Here is a 10784-nt window from a genome sequence, read left to right on the forward strand (position 1 = left end):
GAGCCTCGCATGCAAAAACAAATTATTCTTCCGTCTTTAAGGCAATCAAATATTTTTGTGTAATGTTTAAATGTGTGCTGGGTCGATTTTAGGGAATGTTGCGTTGTCTTTTTGGGTCCAAAATAATTAAATTTCGAAGACATGTATTTCATTCACTTGAAAGTACTTCGTGAATATAATAAATTTTCACCATGTGCGAAACCTTCAAATGGATTAAGCTTCTGGTGGTTGAATTGCAGAAGAATGGTCTACAGATTCCTGTAAAAATTTATCTGGGCAAATGATTGTGAGCGACGCGAGAGCTTTTCAAAGTACGTTAAAAATGCAAATATTTGCCCCTCCGCCGTCAAATTTTAATTTACGGGTTACACATATATTTTAGCATGCACCACATGCCTTGACTTATATTAAGTTGAAATAGACACAGAGATAATAATTTTGAAATGTTCTAACCTTATTTGCTGTAAGAGGCAGGTCCAAAAGCCGATTTAACGTGTTTCGCTCACCATTTGTCACATTTAAAGCAGTATAGTTTCCTTCTTTTTACACAATGTCCGATCTACATCACTAATTTTCATCGTATTTAATGGTCGAATACCATCTTTGATCTTGTTTCGGCGCTTATGATCACCACTGCATCTAACTCAACAACGCTAAGTCATTTGTGGATAGTTGTTTACTTTGCACTACACCAAAATACTATCACATTTGAACGATTGCTGTTTGACCTTAAATCCTTTGCAGTGCTTCGTTATTTGTTCGTCACGCAACGCCGTCATCCCATTTTAGGGGGTAGGGGTAGGGCAATTTCTATCCCGATACGTAACCACTTGGAGCGCACAATCTTGTTGATTAGGAAGAGAGTAAAGTAAAGGAATAAAAAGAATGACTAGTTTAACTTTGTCTCCTGAATTGTCTCCTGTTGTCATCTCTTAAGCGACCCGCTACCTACATTGAGTAACACTCTAGGGCTAAACTCGTTCCTTGGTCTTTTCGCGCTGTGCAAAATTACTTTGATTACTTTCTCCCAAACAGTTTGACAAACAAAACCAAACAATGCAAATACAAAACGAAAGCGTTTTATTATTATTATTTTTTAAACTTGGCAGAATTTGTTTTTGAATACTTTTGCGGACAGTCGGAGCTTTTGCAAACTTTTTTGTTTTCTCAAATAGGCCACGTTCGATATATCAATATTCTAACATGCTCCAAGCCTTTCGGGTCAAAATTGTAACTTTTTAAAGTTTCTTTTGTCTCTCAATTCCCGAAAGCCTCGGAGCCATGTCAGAATATTGATATATCGAACTCGCCACACATGCTTTTTTGGCACGACAAATCTTTACAAACCCCTACCCCGGTTTGCAGTTTTTCTCCCGCGTCCGAAGCCACCTGATCTCCGCACGGAAACAAAATGTCGCAAAATTACTACCTGAAGCGTTTTGTGAGATTCCGCCATACCAATAAAGAACTGATGAAGGACAGCCATAAGAAAGAAAAAGGAGATATTGGACTAGACCAGGAAGAACTAGCGCGTGGTGGGACTACTTTGTGAATGAAGTGGTACTACCTGAACATTTATTTCACATATGCACAATTCCACGTCCAACTCGTTCTTATCGCTTTCGAACCTAGTAGTTTGGACAAATGAAGCCAATGGGAAAATTAAACGCTAGTTTGGGCGAAAATAATTTGCTTCGTTTTCTTCGAGATCAAAACTTATTAGTATGGTTCGGACCTGAGTTACAGCTCTTTCTGGGGTCTTTGAGGCAAGCCCTCACGTATTAAACAAAAAGGAGATTCTCTATTCCTGCGGTGATGATCGGGGCTCTTCAAGGAAAACTTGCCCCTGCATAGTGGATGAGGTCTGTTGGCCCCAGCTCTCTATGTTGAAGATTGCGTTTCAAAGTGATTCGTTAAAACTGCAGCTACCAAATAATTTCGTCAGAAGATCTATGTAGGGCTTCTTTCGTTTAACGTTGATTTTTGAGATGTCAAGCTGATAAAAATTACATATGTCTTGGAGGATCTGCACAGAAAACTTTGCGAGTTTAGAGCAAGCTGCGATTTCACAAATGTTATGCGTATCGTACATGATCGGATGCTGCAATAATATTTCTGCCATGACTTCGTTACTTAATTCTTGTATGTTCTGTTGATGAATTTTATCTAGCTCTTCGGCATGTTCATCTTCTTCGTCCCCAGATTCAGCAGCTTGGACAACTTTCTTTGAAGCAAGGCGTGAGAAGAAACTTGCAACTTGCAACTTGCTGAGAAGTTACATAACTCAAAGCATCAAATCTAGAAGAGCCATCTGCGTTTCTAACTTTTCTCATTGACTTGGAAACATTGGAGGGATCAGCTTTCTTTCCAGTCTTTTCTTTTCTGTAAGTTATTGCTTCTGGTTTTCATTCAGTCGGGTTCTTTGAGTACTGGAGGATTTCAAAGCCCAGCCCACTCACAACGATCAACAGGAATCCGGTACCTTAGCTGTACCAGTATCCTCTGCAGGATTATCAACAGTGGCAACACCCTGTTCTAGTTTTGATGCAAAGGACATCATTGCCTTATCGAGAGGGGTACACTACTACGCTACTCACTATCTATCACAGAATAGATACTGAGTAGCGTAGCAATTCACAGAATTACGCGCTAGTAGATTTATACAACAACAAAAAAAACGGATAAACATGCAATAAATTGTTTCACTTATCCTAAGAGTGCTCAATACAAAATACGCAAAGCAAACTGCGAATATGGAAAGAAATATTTATATTTGGTTTTTTTAATTTTTATTTTTGTAATATTATATACCCCTACCGGTATACGTACCCGCCAAAAGGAAAGCATTGCGTGACGAGCTAATGATTGTGCTGCGGGGGCTGACACGCCTGAGAGCAATGGTCGCAATCAAATGTAATATGTTGGTCTAGCAGGTTTAGTACGTACAAAGCAAGCAACTATCTGCAAATCACTTAGCAGTTGTTGACTTAGGTAGATGCAGTGGTGATCATATGCCCCGAAAGATGATCACAGATTATTGTATTCGACCAACCAACGTTGTGTACACAGAAGCAAACTTGACGGCTTAAAATGCGACAAATGGTGAGAGAAACACGTTAAATCAGCCTTGGGACCTGCCTCTTACGGCAAATAAGGTAAGAACATTTCGAAATTATCAGCTCTGTGTCTCTTTCAACTTAAGATGGGTCCATACATCTGGCGCGTTGACGACGGAAGGTGAAATATTTGCATTTTTTACATACTTTGAAAAGCTCTTGCATCGTTCACAATCATTTGCCCAAAGAAATTTTTACGCGAATCTGTAGACCATCCTTCTACAATTGGACCACCCGAAGCTTAATCCGAAGCTAAACATTGAAGGTTTCGCACATGGTGAAAATTAATTGTACTCACGAAGTGCTTTTAAGTGAAAGAAATACATGTCTTCGAAATTTAATTATTTTGCACCCAAAAAATGACGCAACATTCCCCCAAATCTACCCAATACACATTTACACATTGGACAAAACTATTTGAGTGTTTTAACGACGAAAAAATAATTTGTTTTTGCATACGAGGCTTTTGAACTTGTTTAATAAAATGGTGCGTCAAATGACGATTTTAACGTAATTTGGTAATTTGCATTTTTCTTGAAATAAAAGGATATTTTGCCAAAAAAATTATCCAGTAGTTTTTGTCATAACCTAGCCTATCTACCATAAAAATATGAGCGAAATCGAGTTTTCGACCCTTGCCAAGTTATGTTTGATAATTATGGGCAGGGACTCTTAAGAACTCTATTAACCATTAGTACAAATACATAGGTAGGTTAAGTCTGCGTACGAGCCAAGGAGGCCCATCAGGCCGGCGCTTATCTCCGGTTTCCGTAGCATGAAGCAACTAGGAGTATTTCTACTCCCCCCTGGATGGAATGCTAGTCCATCGCAGCGTTACCCCAGCATTTAATTCGCCAGTACTCATTTTTACACCTGGGTGGAGAGAGGCACCATGAGAGTATAGTGTTTTGCCCAAGAAAAATACAAAGGTGATTATACAAAAACGCCTGCTCTCATTGGCTCGCTATCTCGGATTATCAGCCGATAGTCACCTTGACGGACAAAATGGCTGCCAGTAGTCGTTTTGCCACTGTAAGTGAAGATGATTTTCGCGTTGAAATGTTTTTTTTTCCTCTTTTTTGAAATAGTCACCAAAACAATTATTCGCCTCAAGCTCAGTGATTATCAGTGAATATTCACCTTGACTTCGTCTCGGTGAATATTCACCGATAATCACTTCGCCTTCGGCGAATAATTGTTAATTAATGTTAATTCTGAAAATTACTCCTCTTATAGTTACTTACATTTAAATATTTTCTTTGTTAAACAGAACAAAAAATTAACGGGAGAGGTTTAGTTTTGCTGGCAACTAAAGACCAGCTTGAAGCCTGTGGATTGCCACTCGTAGGGGACCAAAGGAAATTGTTGGGGATAGTTCAAATGGATTCAGAGGAATCACACACGGGATTTAGGACAATGTGCGTGCCAGGGAGCCAGGCAAGTCATGACTGCAAGCCATGACTGCGAGTCGTGCGAGCCAACATGGCGAGCCACACAGTTATTGAAAGCTAACAGTTTTAAAATGGGTGCGTAGACTTAATGCCAAATTCGCATGGCTCACAGGATTGTCTAGCCCCCACACAGCGCCAAATACTGTTCTAAGCAACCCAGAAGGTTCAAACCATCATCAACCAAAGGAATTGGCAGCAACCTGTACAAGCGGATATATAATGCTAAGTAAGTTTAAATGCTCTGTTTTCTTTTTCAAGTTGCATGAAGCGAACGTTCACTTTAAGTTTGGCAGGTAACAATGGATCTGGCAGTCAGGAATTTATGTGAGTTACGTGTGTTTACAAATATAATTCTTAAAACCCGTTTTATATTTGACTTACTTTGTTTTACATTATGGCGATGACTTTCACAGAAAATGAACCACAATATACACTGTAACTCGGGTCAGATCATCCAAAATCTGTTACGGTTTTTTTACCTAAACAGAAAGAAAGCTGTAAGAGCTGGTGTAGTTGCAAAATGGCCAGGAAATGACCTTCCAAATTTCAAGCGAGATCCTGCTCAACTTAAGGTACTGGGCCAGCTAGTAGAAGAATGAGAGGAAGATTGCACATACATCACAGTGGGACAAACAAGCCACCCCTCAACATATATTGGATATCTTAAATGAACGGCGTAGACCTGTTAGGAACGGACATGATTATACAAGGGTATGGCTATGTGTTAGTTTTGTTTCGTTTTGTTTTGTTTTTCTAGTGTGTTCCTTTGGCAAAAAGTGCATCCCCTAACTTGGATAGTATGCTTTCATTAATTTGGTAGGTTGACAAGGCCAAGGCTGCAAACTGCAAAGATACAAGTAAACCTTAAGCTTCACCACCACCACCTCAAACTAGTGTCTCAACTCAAGACAGTGAAAGTGGCAGTGGTGATACTAACATTCTGAGTCCATCTGAGGAAAATGACAACAGTGAAAGTGTTTTTTTGACTGTAAATGACAATTTCCAGACATAAAGAAAACATAAATTTTTAGCTGCAATTACTCTACCATTAATTAACCCCTTTTTTTCTCTTTCCTCAAATAAGACAATCCAATGGCTTCAGCCAAACTTGTTGTGGCATGTGCGTTCAACGAATTCCGAGTGGCAGATATATCAAAGGCGCAGTTGCAATCAGCTGCAAAAACATCAAAGGTTTCTCTGAAAGGGTCTGAATCAAGAACAATGGAGATGTTGAAGTTAAATGTCGCACAAGATCTCATAAACAGAGAATATATCAAAATACCAGCTAATTCAAGCTGATCCAAGTACTTCTGTGACCACTAGTTCTAAACCTATCATAATCAAAATCAGCCCAAATAGAATTAACTTCAGATTTTCTGTGAAGAAAAACTCAAACCATAAAGTAATAGAGGATCTCAATTGGTTAATTCAGAAAGTAGAAAAGCAGGGTGAAACGACAGAGAAGACAATAATATTTTGTCCAATGATGATTGAGATAGCGTCTGTTGTCAACTACCTGATGATGAAGCTGGGTAATTTAGCCTATTCCCCAAAAGGCTCTCACCACCCCAGTGACGGCTTAAGAACGGCTGCCTGTAAGAATTGAGAATCGTCTGTCAACGACCATTTTGGGGGATAGCTCATATTTTGCCCAAAGATACCTTTTATGCCGTGTTTAGACTTGAGCGTGCTACCGAGGTATTGGAGTTTACTTACCTAGGTTAATATTTTGCGTGTGTAAACGCCAACTAATACCGTAGTAAACACCGCTCAAGACAATAGAAAGTTAACTAAGGTAAAAGTTCGGTCTACTCTGCGAGCAGGCATGGTTAAGGTCGGTAACCAAGGTTTGGATGACAGATACATCCGCTCGCGGTCGCATAGAATTTCACATCCTGTGGTGTCAGGATTGCGTCAGGCTCATTCGATCACGTTTTCAAGACCAGGTTTTCGACCAAGTTTCCACGTCTGGTTTCGGTCTACGAAGATCTTGATATTCTAAAGTTCTCCTTCCACCATTCTTCAACAAAATTTCCGTTTAATAGAGCTTCAAACCAGAATTGGTTTCTCGGCCACGACCACGCACGTCTAATGCGCCTTGTCTTGCGAAGGGCAATTTGTAGCAGAATTGATCGCTTTCGTCTCGACCTCTTTAGGTGCTGCAAAAGTAAGAGCTGCTGCAATCTCGATTCCTGGGTTTGCTGATCAAGAACAAGAAAATAGAACGCGAGGACTACAAGAGACGCTTCTCTTTTAAACGCGAGCATTTTATGCGTGGATTTAGAATTTGCCGCCAATTCGATAAGATTGTGATTGATGACAGATTTACCTTGGTTATTTGAGCCAGTATAAACACTGTACAAATGTACCAGGGTTTAGTAAGTTAATGTTTACCTTGGTAAACGCTTGAGTGTAAACACAGCATTAGTGACCTATTTTCAAGAACCACATTTAAAAGTTCCAGCCATTCTTATTTTTTTAGAAATTTGCGAAAATTTGAAAACACGGTTAAAGTGTGGTTTTCAGTTTGACAAATTGTCCAAAATTTGCTGCGAGAACCAAGCAACGGTGAAGTCTTTAAATGAATTCAATTGGCACCAAACTTGACAAAAATTAAGAACAACTATTCTTGTTCATTTCTTCTTCGATACTTTTTACAGAAATGCTAAAATTGTGATTTTCTAAGCTCTTTAAAGAACATCCTCAAAGACTGCATAACATGGGGGCAGAAAATGGGTGATATTTGACGCGATAAAAATGTACCTGGTACCTCATTCTTAATTTTTTTTACTTCATATTCTTCAAATATTGCTATTATTCATTTTCTGTGTGAAGTTTTATGCTCGAACTCGGAACGCTTCCCTCCGAAAATATCACAAATGTTTGTAACCTGAGCGAGCTAAATGACGCGAAATTTAAACCCAAGCTGATGCTAATTACTCCTGTAGAATCGTCGAACTGACTAATTTTCGGCTTTGTAGCTTGTAAAGCTTTAAAAAATTCGAATTTATCCTTCAGAAAGATTAAAAGTGACTGAAAATAGTATTTGAGGGAAGAAATCCGCAAGTGAATTATATATTACTCAATTCAAACACATTATAATTTATAATGGTTTATGCAAGTGACTTTTCTATCACGATGTCAAAACTGAAACTAATACGATATTAAATCTGTTCAGTTTTCTGTCAAAAGAGATCGTGATTCACACGACAAGTTAATATTTTAGGTTTAGGTGCAAGAAATGTACTCCACTGTAATGCGAAAGGTATCGAGAATTCTTTTTGTAATTGTTTACATTACAAAACGCACGCAGTGTCAGTTTCACTGAAATGCATGTAGGACTTGGCGGACCATTTCATTTCAAGAGCACCCTAAGCTAGTCGTAGAGCAAAAACATGACAGAATTTCAAAGAATTTCAAACCAAATCAGTATACGTATGCTCAAAAACGAAAACTGAATGTGCGCCAATTGTGCGGTATCAAAGACATAATTTGACATAATGAACGGTTACTACCGGAAGAAAGCTACCTAAAGCAGTACGTACTTGCACTTCAGTGAGCTACGCAAAGTTTGAGTCCATAATGTTATCCAATGTTGTCCGTTTCATTGTAAACTCATTTTCTGGAGGCATACATATGCACGATGTCGTTGAACTTTTGACCTTTAAACGTGGTAAATATTTATGTCACGCAAAGTAACAAAAGTTTTCTTTTGTTCCATTCATGCCCTGTTTTGTGTCGTTATTGAGGCTCTGCCAACTAGGGTAAATTCCGACAAGCGACATGCCCCAAAACGTAGTGACAGCAATTGAAGTGAAATCGCGACAAACGACATCCTATCTTTAAATTGCCGACAGCAATGGTCACAACAACATGAAACATTGACAAGGCAGCGACACAAACCCCCCCCCCCCCCCCCCCCCCCGACTGAATACTCCCACTTTCGTCATTTTTCTAATGGTTTGCTCCTAAAGGGGGCGGTTAATTTTTTTTACTGGCTTGTCCACAGTAATCTCGTAAACGTTATAGGGATGATCGAAAGACATGGGAGGCGAAACAGGTAAGGATGAAAAAAGGGTAATTAAGAAAAAAGAAAATATCGTTACGCGCATGTACTAAAATAAATTAGAAGTAACTGACGATTGGACGTGAGTCAGCCCTTCAGTGTCCCTCTTCCACACTCTCCCGTCCTGGCCAAATTAACAGGAAAGGCAGTGACCAAATTATTTTTGGCAAGTACTTTTGCTAGTAATGTCTATTAACAGTGTCAGGTACGGGTCCTTTCTCCGCATGAGTAACACTTTTCACGTATGCCAGCCTGCTGATTGCCTCATAAGTTTCTGATTGGACGCCGTTTGAGGCTGGCACTTGGCTGGCACGCGTGAAAAGTGTTACGCATTTCGACCGCTCGGAAGGTATGGGATTTTGATTTTCTTCAAGGACGAGCTCCAGGACGTTTGGATGAATGAGCGAGAACTACAATGTCAAGAAGAAGCGTTAATCTTTCAGCTATTCTCCAGTCAAGTTTCAAAGCGGAGTGATGCGATTTTCTGGAGAAAAATCACCAGGTGCTGGAGCTGTTCAAAAATTAGCATCCACAATTGTCCTTCTATTGAGAAACACAGTAAACAGCGAGTTCGAAATCTTAAAAACCGCTCAAAATACTAGCAAATGTACTTGCCAAAAATAATTTGGTCACTGCCTTTCCTGTTAATTTGGCCTGGACGGGAGAGTGTGAAAGAGGGATACTGAAGGGCTGACTCATGTCCAATCATCAGTTATTTCTAATTTATTTTAGTACATGCGTGTAACAATATTTTCTTTTTTCTTAATTGCCCTTTTTTCACCCTTACCTGTTTTGCCTCTTATGTCTTTCGATCATCCCTATAACGTTTACGAGATTACTGCGGACAAGCCAGTAAAAAAAATTAACCGCTCCCTTTAGGAGCAAACTATTAGAAAAATGACGAAAGTGGGAGTATTCAGTCTGCAGCTTTTTTTTACTTGCAGGTTATACGTATTTTATTAATTTTATTTGCAGTTCTTGAACTGAACAGGTGTTGGCAGATCTGTATAATAAGTGTTGTAAATTATTACCACAAATTGCGCGTTTCAAACTATCGACTGACCATCTTGCTTGGTAGTCTATTTTTATCACATACTTATGTAAATGAGGATGCAATTTTATTCTAAAAGAAACAACAAAAACAAAACAACGCTTCTCATGCAACAATAACGAGGCCCTGCCAGGAAGGGGGAGGGGGGGGGGTTCGTGTCGCTGCTTTGTCAATGTTTCACATTGCTGTGACCATTGCTGTCAGAAATTTAAAGAAAGGATGTCGTTTGTCGCGATTTCACTTCAATTGCTGTCACTACTTTTTAGGGCATGTCGCTTGTCGGAATTTACCCTAGTTGGCAGAGCCTCAATAACGACACAAAACAGGGCATGAATGGAACAAAAGAAAACTTTCGTTACTTTGCGTGACATAAATATTTACCAACGTTTGAACGTCAAAAGTTCAACAACATCTTGCATATGTATGCCTCCAGAAAATGAGTTCACAATGAAACGGACAACATTGGATAACATTATGGACTCAAACTTTGCGTAGCTCACTGAAGTGCAAGTACGTACTGCTTTAGGTAGCTTTCTTTCGGTAGTAACCGTTCATTATGTCAAATTATGTCTTTGATACCGCACAATTGGCGCACATTCAGTTTTCGTTTTTCAGCATATGTATACTGATTTGGTTTGAAATTCTTTGAAATTCTGTCATGTTTTTGCTCTACTACTAGCTTTTAAAAGGGTGCTCTTGAAATGAAACGGTCCGCCAAGTCGTACATGCAGTTCAGTGAAACTGACACTGCGTGTGTTTTGTAATGTAAACAATTACAAAAAGAATTCTCTATACCTTTCGCATTACAGTGGAGTAACTTGTCGTGTGAATCGCGATCTCTTTTGACAGAAAACTGAACAGATTTAATATCGTATTAATTTCAGTTTTGACATCATGATAGAAAAGTCACTTGCATAAACCAGTATAAATTATAATGTGTTTGAATTGAGTAATATATAGTTCACTTGCGGATTTTTGCCCTCAAATACTATTTTCAGTCACTTTTAATCCTTCTGAAGGATAAATTCGCATTTTTTAAAGCTTTACAAGCTACAAAGCCGAGAATTAGTCAGTTCGACGATTCTACAGGAGTAATTAGC

Source organism: Montipora capricornis, chromosome 8 (genome assembly GCF_036669925.1).
Source record: "Montipora capricornis isolate CH-2021 chromosome 8, ASM3666992v2, whole genome shotgun sequence".
Classification (NCBI taxonomy): Eukaryota; Metazoa; Cnidaria; class Anthozoa; order Scleractinia; family Acroporidae; genus Montipora; species Montipora capricornis.